Raw genomic sequence first — 13,269 nt, forward strand, 5'->3', positions numbered from 1 at the left:
CTATCAGCTACTATTCCATGCCAAGGTTTAGATGTTTTCCACCTTAAAAATAGTGAATTTTTTAAAAATCAAAATAAATTAAGAAAATAAATTGACTAAGGCTTAATCAGGCAATTTATTTAAATGTCTCTGGAAATTGAACGTACAAAAAGCATGCAAATCCAGTTGTAATCCCCACTCTTCATGAAGCACTGCTGGGGAGTTTGCTTTCCATGCAAATAAAATCCCAGAGTGAACGGAGCAAGCAACTTTCTGGGGGGCGAACTTTATTTTTCTTCATAAATTGATTTTTACCTCAAAAGACTCGGACTTCTTCACAAATAGTCCATGTGCACTTAACGACACAGCTTTATTTTTAGTCTGGTTCTCTTTCTCCTGTTTCCAAATCAAGAATTCTCTGTAGACCCACTAGCGAGTCCAGGCTGCTGGAGACAGTTCTCCCCAGCCCCAGCGGGTGAGGGAGGGGCACCTCAGGAATGGAAATTACCCAAGATTGTACTAAGAGCCCAGAACTCTTAAAACCAACCCCTCCAAGCATTCATATTCACAGCCAGGCAATGCATTTCAAATGCAAATCCCGCCGCAATCTTCAAGAATAACTGAACATTTAACTCCAAAGCCATTTCACAATTAGCCCTGTGTCCCGCAGGGAAATTCAACCATTGGCAAATTCAAACCCACTGCAGGAACAAAGGATCCCTGGAACTTTCCTTTTATCTTCAGTGGGAACAAGGGGGCTCTTAAGTGCAGTGAGCAGTTACCCATTTGGGCTGAGCTCTGGGAGGCCTGCCATCGCCCCCTCCCTGGGGCCCACCCAGGGCCAGCATTCCACTGCATTTGTGTAGCACACCTTACAAAGCGGTTTCCAGCATCGCCTCAAGTGATTGCCCCAGCAGGCTTCCTGGTAGACAGGGAGGGTGGTGCTGCCTGTGTTGGCACAATGGAGAAACTGAGGCAAGTCAGGACAGATGATCGGCTTAAGTCACAGCGGACATGGGTACCTATTATAGCCACGAAGTCGTGGGATGAACGGGATTTGAATATGCCACCTGAAAATCTGCCACTTTGGCAAAAAGAGTATTTTGAGCTGAAGGCAATTAAGAAACGGCAGAAGCAGGAGAAATTCTCTGCCCTTCCCCACCTGCCTAAGAGCAGGACATAAATTTCCCTTATAAGATGTCTTCCTCTCTCCTACCTGGAAGGGAAGGAGAACCTTTATCACCAGAGAGGACGATGGTGCCTGGATGGGTCTGCACAAAGAAACCTTGGTCAAATAACCTTGTCCCCCATCCCATTCTCCCACACCGACCACAACCCACCACCTTTAGAAGCCTGCATGCCTTTTCCTTTGCCTCGTCAGCTCTCCACAATTTATCACCCTTGGTTAAAATGTTACGTAAGCCCCTGTATCCAACTGCCTCATTGGGTCCTTAGTTCCTTCTCTATGAAGCCTGGGTATGCATGCGTAATGAATTTCTTCCCCTGTTAATCTCTCTTATCAGTTTGATTCTTGGGCCCCAGCTGTAAGCCAGCCTAACGGATGGAGGAAAAGAGTTCTCTCCCCTCAAAGGCCAGACCCTGGTATTACCTGACAGCACCTGATTGCCTTGGGATCAGCTACTGTAGGCTGGTATCACACAAAGAGTGCATTCTGTATTTCTAGAGGTTTGTACCATCTAGAGAGGTTTGTACCATCAGCAATCTTTTCCTGTAAAGGGTCAGATAATAAATATGTTTGATCTGAAAGTCATCCAGTTCCCTGTCACCATAATTCAACTCTGCCATTATGGTTTGAAAGCAGCCATAGATAATATGTAAACAAATGTATGTATGTATGGCTGTGTTTCAGTAAAACTTTATTCAAAAAGCAAATATTGTGCCAAACGATGGATTTGGCCCAAAGGGAATGGTTTGCCAACTTCTGATCTGTAGGGTGACAAAGTATGCAGAGATGAGCATCCAGTGGACCATGGCAAATTTTAAGTGAACAGACAATATAATAAAACTATGTATTTCCATCTCCATGGGTCAACAAACTATTTAAAGCTTTCCCTAAGATATGTCTTTCTGGATAACCTCCATCCCATATCTGAATGCCACCAGCCAGCACCACCAGGGACATCCCCACACCATCATATATTTCTTTTCCTCTAGGTCTCCTATTGTTACATAGGGTGCTGTGCATCTCAAATTGCCCAGGACGGCCTCAGGACAGGCCTGTGGTTCTGAGCAAGGTTACTGATAGCACCCCATTCACTATCAACAGACCTGATTTGGGTGATGAATTACATTTCCACCATGTCACTATGCAGTGAGAGGGCCAGTCGTTCATACGTCTTAGCACATGTTCAACGAATGCCTCTGATGCGTCAGCATAGTGTCAGGCCCTCGATGGACAAAGATCAGTAAGATAAATGTATATTGTATATACATTGTATGTATGTGTTGTACACCACATGTATATAATATTATATATGTACATACACTATATAATATAGTTAATAATATTATTATGCAATAATGTATATGCACTATTGTGTAAACACACACTATTCTGTGTACTCTCTCTATATATACTCTCTCTATACCATATTGCATATATATATATATATATATATATATATATATATATATACACACACACACACACACACACACATGCATGACCCTTACATCATGTAACTCTGACCTGGTGGGAGAGGCAGATGGAAACAGAAGCACCATGGCAGGGGAAATTATAGTGCCATGAAAGAAAGCGGAGAAAGCTTCCTGCTGGAAGAGACATCTAAACAAAATCTTAAAGAGAGAAATTAGTCAAGAAAGGAAGAATTCAAAATGCAACCTTTCAGCTGCAGGAATGGCAATGATAAAGTTCCAGAGGTGAGAAGCACTTGTTTGCAGAAAGTACTGCCTATGATCTAGTGCTGCTGAAAAGCACAGATCTTTCAGTAAAAATACACACAGGCACATACACACACATCCACATCTCTGGTGTGAAACACTTCCTTCACACTATCCTGGATTCTTCTTTATCAATAACAGATCTCATAATTCACACTTAATTTGTTATTGTTTTAGTATCTAATTACAAACCTCTGTTAACTCTTCGTCTTGCAGTGAATAAGGCTATAACTGTGCAGGCAGATAGTAACCACTAACTGTGCAGGCAGATAGTAACCACTAACTTACTAACATAACACCTACAAACAACTTCACAAAATTGAAAGAGGAGGAGCTTCATACACTCCATCACCTTCTTGTGATCTGCCTTTTCATGTTATTGGAAGAGAGCTTGTGGGTGTCACTGTCCTATGCACCACAATCAACTCTGTAAGAGGATAAAGGGTGAGACAAGTGATGGGTGGCAGAGTCCAGATTCAAATCTGTAGTTTTCTACTATCTATAGCAACACTATAAACAGACATATAGATCAATGGAACAGAATAGAGAACCCAGAAATGGGCCTTCCACTCTATGGTCAACTAATATTTGACAAAGCAGGAAAGACTATCCTCTGGAAAAAAGGACAGTCTCTTCAATAAATGGTGCTGGGAAAATTGGACAGCCGTGTGCAAAAGAATGAAACTAGACCATTCTCTTACATCACACAAAATAAACTCAAAAATAAACTCAAAATGGATGAAAGATCTAAATGTGAAACAAGAATCCATCAAAATCCTAGAGGAGGACATGGGCAACACCCTTTTTGAACATGGCCATAGCAACTTCTTGCAAGATACATCTATGAAGGCAAGCGAAACAAAAGCAAAAATGAACTATTTGGACTTAATCAAGAGAAAAAGCTTCTGAACAGCAAAAGAAACAGTCAACAAAACTAAAAGACAACCTACAGGATGGGAGAAGATATTTGCAAATGACATATCAGATAAAGGGCTAGTATCCAAGATCTATAAAGAACTTCTTAAACTTAACAGCAAAGAAACAATCCAATCATGAAATGGGCAAAAGACAAGAACAGAAATTTCAATAAGGAAGACATACACATGGCCAACAAGTACATGAAGAAATGCTCCGCATCACTTGCCATCAGGGAAATACAAATCAAAACCACAATGAGATACCACCTCACACCAGTGAGAATGGGGAACATTAACAAGGCAGGAAACCACAAATGTTGGAGAGGATGCGGAGAAAAGGGAACCCTCTTACACTGTTGGTGGGAATGTGAACTGGTGCAGCCACTCTGGAAAACTGTGTGGAGGTTCCTCAAAGAGTTAAAAATAGGGATCCCTGGGTGGCACAGCGGTTTGGCGCCTGCCTTTGGCCCAGGACGCGATCCTGGAGACCTGGGATCGAATCCCACATCGGGCTCCTGGTGCATAGAGCCTGCTTCCCCCTCTGCCTGTGTCTCTGCCTCTCTCTCTCTCTCTCTCTCTGTGTGTGTGTGTGTGACTATCATAAATAATAAATAAAAAAAATTTTTAAAAAGAGTTAAAAATAGATCTGCCCTATGACCCAGCAATTGCACTGCTGGGGATTTACCCCAAAGATACAGATGCAATGAAAGACCGAGACACCTGCACCCCAATGTTTATAGCAGCAGTGTTCACAATAGCCAAACTGGAAGGAGCCTCGATGTCCATCGAAAGATGAATGGATAAAGAAGATGTGGTCTATGTATACAATGGAATATTACTCAGCCATTAGAAAGGACAAATATCCAACATTTGCTTCAACATGGATAGAACTGGGGGGTATTATGCTGAGTGAAGTAAGTCAATCGGAGAAGGACAAACATTGTATAGTTTCATTCATTTAGGGAATATAATAAACAGTGAAAGGGATTATAGGGGAAAGGAGAGAAAATGAGTGGGATATACCAGTGAGGATGATAGAACATGAGAGATACCTAACTCTGGGAAATGAACAAGGGGTAATGGAAAGGGAGGTGGGGGGGGATGGGGTGACTGGGTGACATGCACTGAAGGGGGCAGTTGACGGGATGAACACTGGGTGTTATACTATATGTTGGCAAATCAAACTCCAATAAAAAAATATACAAAAAAATAAAGCTATAAAGAAAAACAACAACAACAAATAGCCCCAAAATGGAAAGAATTCAAATGTCCATCCATTGATGAACGGACAAACCCAATGTCATACATCCATACAGTGAACTGTTATTCAGCCATAAAAAGGAATGAAATGATTCATGCTACAACATGGATGAACTTTGGAAACATCATATGCTAAGTGAAAAAAAAAAAACTGGCACACAAAAAATCATGTGTTGTATGATTCCACTTACATGAAAAGTCCCAAACTGGCAAATCCATAAGAAAAGAAAGTAGGCTGGTGGGAACTGGAGAGAGGTGAAAGATTGCTAATGGGTACACAACTCGTTTTGGGGTGATGAGAACATTCCAAAATTAAATAGTGGTGATGGTTGCACAACTCTGTAAATTCCCTAAAAAACACTGGATGTACTGAAGTTCACTTTATGGTATGTGAATTGTATCTCAATAAAGCTTTGATCTACAGACCATCTCAAGTGTCTTAGGCTGGATCCTGTGAATGGTGATGCAGAGGAAAGGTTTTATGCAGGAGAAGACTCACTCAGCTTTGCATTTCGTTCATTCCCTTGTGTGCAAGCAAACACATGTAACGTGTTGCCGGTCTTCAAAGTACCAGCCACAGAGCCAGGCATGGGGATCTAGCAAAGAAGGAGATGCCCCTGCCCTTCTGGGGTTTGGAGTCTGATGGGTGAGACAGACTTTAAATCATTGATTATCATAGACTTATCACAGATACATGTTGAGACACTACTACATATATAAATTATTATTAATTAATAATGTGTGTAAGTACTCAAGGAAAGGCACAGGGTGTGGTGCAATTCTATATATATAACAGGAGAAACTGAAGCCTCATCAGTCTTGGGGGACGTGAATGGTTCTTTTGAGGAAATGACATTCCGAAGAGATCTAAGGAATGAACAGGCTTAACTAGGTAAAGGACCAGGAACTGGGTGAGATTAGGGCCAGATGTGGAGGGACGAGCAGGTATAAGAAGCTGGCAATGAGGGCAGCTCAGGAGTTGAACATCTGCCTTCGGCTCAGGTCATGATCCCAGGGTCCTGGGCCCGAGTCCTGCATCGGGCTCCCCATAGGGAGTCTGCTTCTCCCTCTGCCTATGTCTCTGCCTCTCTCTGTGTGTCTCTCATGAGTAAATAAATAAAATCTTTAAAAAAGAAGCTGGAGATGAAAAGAGTCCACAGGCATTTAAGGAAGCAGGAAGAATAGGAAGGTTGAAGGGGAGTGGGGGACAAGGGTCCCACAGAAGATTCAGGACTTTATCCTAAGGGCAAAAGGAAAACCTTTGTATGTAGTCCTATGTACTTGGCAAGATTACTCTGGAGACCTTGGGATCCTGGCAAGATGGTAGATCAGATATGCCTTAGTCCATTTGAGCTGCTATGACAGCACACCACAGACTGGCTGGCTTATAAAACACAGAGATTTATTTCTTACAGTTCTAGAGGCTGGACATCTAAAATTAAAGCACCAGCAGATTTGGTGTCTAATGAAGACCATCTTCTCACTGTGTCCTCATGTGGCAGAAGGGGTGAGGGAACTCTTTGGGTTCTTTTCTTATAATCCCATTCATAAGAGAGTTCCACCTCCATGACCTAATCACCTCCCAAATGCTACACTTCCAAACAGAAGGACACAAACATTCAGACCTTAGTAAAATAACCCAAGTAATAACCCCAATTATACTGGATAAAATATAACAACATGTATTTTAAGCTCGTATCTAAGCTTCCAAGAAAAGAAACACCCCTGGTTTCAGACATCACAAGAGAACCAAAAGCCAGAGTGAACAAGCTCTTAGCTAAGGCTGCTGCTCCTGAATGAAACAGGCAGGTGAAGGGGACAGGTGAGGAAGGCAGGTGAGGTGGCAGGGGAGGGGAACAGGTGGACTTGTAAATATGAGCTTGAGCTTTAACATCAAGAGATCAGCAGCAGATAAGGCTGAAAACCCACCCAAATTGGGAGATCCAGAAGTAAGACCCCAAATAAAAGTGCAACTGTTAATTGTTGCAACCTCAGAGGCATGTATGAGGAGAGACCAGGAAGTTAAGACACCTCTGCCTGGATTTAGGATAAAAAAAAAAAAAAAATCTGTATGAGCAAAAAATCACTTGGAGCTTTGTTCAGGTGTTAAGGCTTATCAACACGGTCTAGGGATGCCTTTGCAATGTTTGATATCAGCAAACCCAAACCCGCCCTGGAGGGACCATCCTCCACCATCCAGAAGACCCTGAAGGGAAATACAAACCTGTGATAAAGGCGAATGTCTGGTCAGCAACCTGGGATCCACGAAGACTCATCATGACATAAGTGGGTAAGAGCACATGAGAGCATGTGAGAGGGGTAGAGAGCCTTCAGGGAAACACGAGTGTGGCTAACATAATACAAACGTATGAAGTGACAGAGACCCAGAGAAGAACTAGGATCTGTGCCCTACCACACCCTAGGCTCCTCTACCCAGCTGCCTCAACCTTCCCCCTTGAGGTCTGATGGGCATGTCACACTGCTGATTTCCTGCCTCCCCCAGCACACACCCCTCCCAGTGCCCATCTCAGGAGGTGACAAGTCCACTTCTCCAGTGACTCAGGTCCAAATCTCTGGGGTCATCCTTAACCTCCTCTCTGTTGAATACTTCACACCCAACGTCATTCACGATTAAGCAACAAAATGAAATAAATGCCCTACACGTAGAGGAGAATGTCCTGATCCTGTGAACCTTTTAAAGCAATGTTCTTGGGACACCTGGGTGGCTCAGCAGTTGAGCGTCTGCTTTGGCTCAGGATGTGGTCCTGGAGCTCTGGGATCAAGTCCAGCATCGGGCTCCTGCATGGCTGCTTCTCCTCCCTCTATGTCTCTGCCTTTCTCTGTGTCTCTCATGAATAAATAAATAAAATCTTTAAAAAATAATAAAGCAGTGTCCTTGTGTTTAAACTATGGGCTGTCATGCATTTTAGTGCTGTGAGATCATTTTTGGTGAAAATATATGAATGAAAGATAATGGAACAAAACAGAATGGGACAGGCTAGGATAGGATATGGTAGGGTAGGATAAGGGTAGGATAGGGTTGGGTAGGGTTGGGTAGGATAGAGTAGGGTCAGATGGGATGGGATAGGAATAGGATAGGATATGGTAGGATAGGATAGGATAGGATAGGATAGGATAGGATAGGATAGGATAAGATAGGAAAAGATGGATAGGATAGGATAGGATAGGATAGGATAGGATAGGATAAGGCAGGGCAGAAGAGAAGAGAAAAGAAAATGTCAGAAGGAGTTGTATAGTCAGAAGTAAGGTTTGGAACAGTGTCTTTTTCAGTTGTATGAGTGTTTACACATGTATATGGGTACTGGTCACAGAATTAAGAGGGGTGTGTGTGTGTACACATGTGTGCATATGCAATAGGTCATGAAAGCCACCATGATCGAGGATATTCATCAGAGCACATATGGCAAGCATTATACTTTATGGAAACACACCAGCAATGGTAACCCTGATGACAGAAACAAGACAAGAATGTGCATTTGTATTCCGCATTGGACTGGAGGTCCTGACCAGCACAGCAACACAAGAAAAAAAATCAACATTACAAGGATTGGAAAGGAAGAAACACAAACCATCATTATTCATAGTTGTGACTGGCGCACAGAAAGCTCCAGAGAACAGAGATCAGCTCAGAGGATAAATGAGAGACCTCTGTATAGCTCCTTATTCTGAGGTTCATCCCTCGAAACTGGCAGTGTGCCTTTAGTCCAGGGACAAACAATAACCAAATAAAACACTTTTTAAAAAATATCATTTACAATAGGAAACAAATACAAGGTATTGAGAATACATCCCACAAAAGATGTGTGAGATGTTCACAGAGATAACTTTTGTTGGTAGATGTGAAAGCAATCCTAAATAGATAAAGAAGGATAGAATGCCATAAAAATTGTCAATCCTCTCCAAATAAATCTATAAAGTCAAGGCAATTTCAATAATTTTTCATAGAACTTAGTGAACATATTATGTGACTTCTATGAAAGAATAAAGTGGAAGAGTCACGAACATTTTGAGTAGAGAAAGAGCACAGGATTGGGGATGGCTCTTTTCTGGATACAGAGACCAATGTTCTAGTCACTGGGAGGGGTGGCATAGAGGACAGAGCTCAGGAACCAACCTGCCTGCCGCTGGGAAGGCGATACAGGACAGAAGCAACTCTGCAGCCCAGCCAGGTAGGAAAAGTCTCGTCATGGTGCCAAGAGAGATGATGGAATTCCGGCAACACATGACTGCTTCCCTTCAACCATTGGGATCTTTCAGAAGACAGAATGCCAGCACCCAGAAGGAAGTTGCTGAACCAGCTGCTTCCCAGACTTGCCAGTCAGATACAACCTTCCCTTCCCTGTGGTAGAGGGTGTCAAGGGTGGAAATAGGCCAGAGAATCACCAGTTTTCTCCAGTGCATAAAACATATCAGTGTGGGGGAAGAAGCATTCCACTTTGTCATATAGAAAGAAAAATTGGGGGATCCCTGGGTGACTCAGTGGTTTAGCGCCTGCCTTTGGCCCAGGGCGCAATCCTGGAATCCCAGGATCGAGTCCCATGTCAGGCTCCTGGCATGGAGCCTGCTTCTCCCTCCTCCTGTGTCTCTGCCTCTCTCTCTCTCTCTCTCTCTGTCTATCATAAATCAATCAATCAATCAATCTTTGAAAAAAATTGACACGTATTAAACCGTAAATGTGAAAAATGAACAATGCAATTTCTTTAAAAAAAAACAAACAAAACACAAGAGACTATATGACATGAGACTGGTAAGGATTTTTTTAAACAAGATGCAAATAATAAACCATAAAAGATCAATACATTTGGCTACATTTGAGTAAGATATGTCTTAGATTATCTTATAAAATAATCTTACATTTGATGCCATAATAAAAGGAGGAATAAGATATCTGTAATCCAGATGATTTACTCTGCTAATGCTCCCATAAAAAAATAGCATAGACTAGGGAGTTTAAATAATAGAAATTTATTTCCTTATAGCTCTAGAGGCTGAAAGTCCAAGATCAAGGTGTTGGCAGGGTCAGTTTCTGGTGACAGGTCACTTCCTGGCTTGGAGATGGCTGCCTTCTTAAGTCCTCACATGGCCTTTCCTTGGTGTGCATGCATGCATAGAGGAAAAGAGGGAGGCAGGGAAGGAGGGAGGGAGGAAAGAGGGAGGTGAACGAGCTTGGTATCAGTGTTGGTGTTTCCTTTTGTTAGGATACTAACTCACCATCAAGCCCTACACTTATGACCTCATTTAACCTTAATTACTTCCTTGGTGGCCCCATTTCTAAATATAGCCAAACTGAGTATTAGGGCCTCAACATATGAATTTGGAGGGACACATATAGTCCACTGTATAGACTGAATGACTGTATTCCCCTCAAGATTCATATGTTCAAACCTAACTCCCAAAGTCATGGTGTTTGGAGATGGCACCTTTGGGAGCTGATTAGGTCACGAGGGTAGAGCCCTCATGGATGGGATTCATGCCCTTATAAAAGAGACCCCCAAGACCTCTCTTGTTCCTTTAACCAAGTGAGGACCCAGAAGACAAGCATCTATGAATCTGGACAAGGGCTCTTACCAGACACCAAATCTGCCAGTACCTCAATCTTGGACTTTCAGCCCCGAGAATGATGAGAAATACATGTCTGTTGTTTATTAGTCTGCCTATCTGTGGTGTTCTGTTATAGCAGCCTGCATGGACTATGACAGTCTGCCACTCTGCAGCCATCAAACAACTCATATCAGACCATTATAAAACTGATACAAATTAAAAAGGAGACAAACCACCCAAAGGAAAAGAGGCACCTATGACCTGGCTGTCCCACACCAGGAGTAGATCTCAGAAGTTCTCAGAATCTTCTCACAAACAAGCTAGTGGTCCATCATGAGAGGAATGGATGTGTAAATGATGGTGGAAGTCCCCAGTTGCAGGTAATGTACCAAGCACACACACAGCAATGAGAGGTCTTGAGCACTGACACCTCAGGGAGGAAATAGAAAGAAACAAAAGGACATTTATAGCACATGATCAAACAATGATGTGTAATTTGCAAAGATTTGTGCATATTTAATGACAAATATCAAAATCACCCGGGAACTGGATGTGAAGATGAAAAGAAGTTAGGTCATCACCGAGACATAATCGGAGGTAAAGTCAGCAAGATGTGAAGGTGGGTCAGGTGTGTGGGATAAGGGACATAAATAAAGGGGTTAATGGTAACTCCCAGGTTTCTGAACAAGCTATTGGTAGAGTTATCATTTTCCAACATGGAACCCACTAGAAAAGGAGCAGGTGGTGGACATCCCATGGGGATGAACGGGAAGGACATGGTGAGCTATTGTGAAGTCTTCTGCCTGGAAGTCATCCATGTGGAAATTCAGATGGACCATTGAAGACATTATAGCTAGGCAGAGTGGTCTGGAGTAGAGATGTGGATTTGGGGATGATAGGCTACTAGGTCCATGGGATCTACCCAGAGAGGGGTGGCTCAGTGGTTTAGTGCTGCCTTCAGCCCAGGGTGTGATCCTGGAGACCTGGGATCAAGTCCCATGTCAGGTCCCTGCATGGAGCCTGCTTCTCCCTCTGCCTGTGTCTCTCATGAATAAATAAATAAAATCTTAAAAAAAAATTCTGATGAGAGTCTCTCATCAGAAGCTGACACAGAGGACCCAGGAGACAATACTCACTTCCCTGATTCAAAAGATACTTGACAACCAGCTTACCGATGAAAACCTATGTGGGTCAAACACTGGGGCTCCTGTTTAATGCACTTCCCTCAACTCCCATGTTCTGGGTACATCCTCCTTGGAGTCAGCCCTCTGCCCATAAAAGCCTGCTTGTGGATGACATCTGTCCCACCTGCCTTTTCCCTTTGCTTTCCTGTCCTATGGATCCCCTGCTGAGCCTGCAGGAGGAATGTGGGGAGAACATTTAGGGTAAAAAGGCTCTGTCTCTCGACAAGCTATGTCCAATGATGAGCAGTTATCTGATCTCTCTGAGCCTGTAGAATGGAGATTACAGTATAAGGTTATTATAATAGTCTCCCAAGCCCAGTGAATTTAAGCAAAGCCTTCTGAAATCTGTTTATGCCCTTAGCCTGGGAAAGTGCTTTGTAGAATGCTAATGCATAAGGCTATTATTATTTTTATTCCTGTGCTCTTGGATTTCTGACCTTTTTTTTCCCCTCACTTTAAAGAATTATTCCTTCCCCTCATTTTGGAGAGTTGACAGTGCCTACCTATACTTCTAGAATTCTACTATAGCTTTTCTAGCATCTGTCATCTTTGGGGATTCCATAAATTGTGTGATTATCAGACAAAATTAAAGTGTTCTCCAGGGGATCCTTGGGGATCTTAAGGGGGTGTATGGTTATAGCTGGCTGGATCTGAGATAATGTCCAGAACTGGGGAGCATGCTACATTATACTTGGCGTCTGCCTTGGGAAGGAAGCAGAATGTTCCACTGTAATGTTCTACTTAGAACTAGTCCTTCAAGGACGGGGTCTCATGAAAATGTGGTGGCTGAGGCAGCCTCTGAGCTGGGATGGCTGATGGGTTTTCCAGGAAGCCAATGAACATTGGCTTCCTCTTTCCACCCCATTTCCTTGTCACACTCTTGACTCTGGCTCAGGTCTTGATGGGGTGGCCATGGCTGGGGAATCCAGCAAGGGGAAATTGCATTGGGAAAACCTATAGTTCCTTCCAATGACCAGATCTGTAGAGCAGATCCTGGATGACATCTGTCCCACCTGCCTAAATAATACGGGGAGCACTTCCCCGTATTATTTAGTTCCTGCTAGACTATCAGTTTGCTAAGCTGCTGTAACAAAGTACCAAAAACTGAGTGGCTTAAAGCATAGAAATTAATTTTCCTCCAGTCCTGGGGGCTAGAGGTTCAAGATCCAGGTGTTGGCAGGGCTAGTTCCTCCTGAGGCTTCTTTCTCTAGCATGTGATGGCCATCCTCTCCTTGTGTCCTCATGTGGTTGTCCTTCTGTGTGTATCTGTATCTTAATCTCTCTTTCTTATAAGAACACCAGTTAGGGACACCTGGGTGGCTCAGTGGTTGAGCGTCTGCATTTGGCTCAGAGCGTGATCCTGGAGACCTAAAATTGAGTTCCACATCGGGCTCCCTACATGGAGCCTGCTTCTCCCTCTGCCTGTGTCTCTACCTCTCTCTGTG

General features: G+C 43.1%; 1 long non-coding RNA gene across 1 annotated transcript; it reads right to left on the reverse strand.

The window, feature by feature from the left end:
* Positions 1 to 10,048: 10,048 nt before the first annotated feature.
* Positions 10,049 to 13,269, reverse strand: LOC140624609 (uncharacterized). The gene is made up of 2 exons (XR_012024079.1): positions 10,895 to 13,269; positions 10,049 to 10,188 (listed from the first exon to the last, which is right to left on the reverse strand). It is a non-coding gene; the product is annotated as an uncharacterized lncRNA (long non-coding RNA).

Source organism: Canis lupus, chromosome 3, assembly GCF_048164855.1.
Source record: "Canis lupus baileyi chromosome 3, mCanLup2.hap1, whole genome shotgun sequence".
NCBI classification, from domain to species: Eukaryota; Metazoa; Chordata; class Mammalia; order Carnivora; family Canidae; genus Canis; species Canis lupus.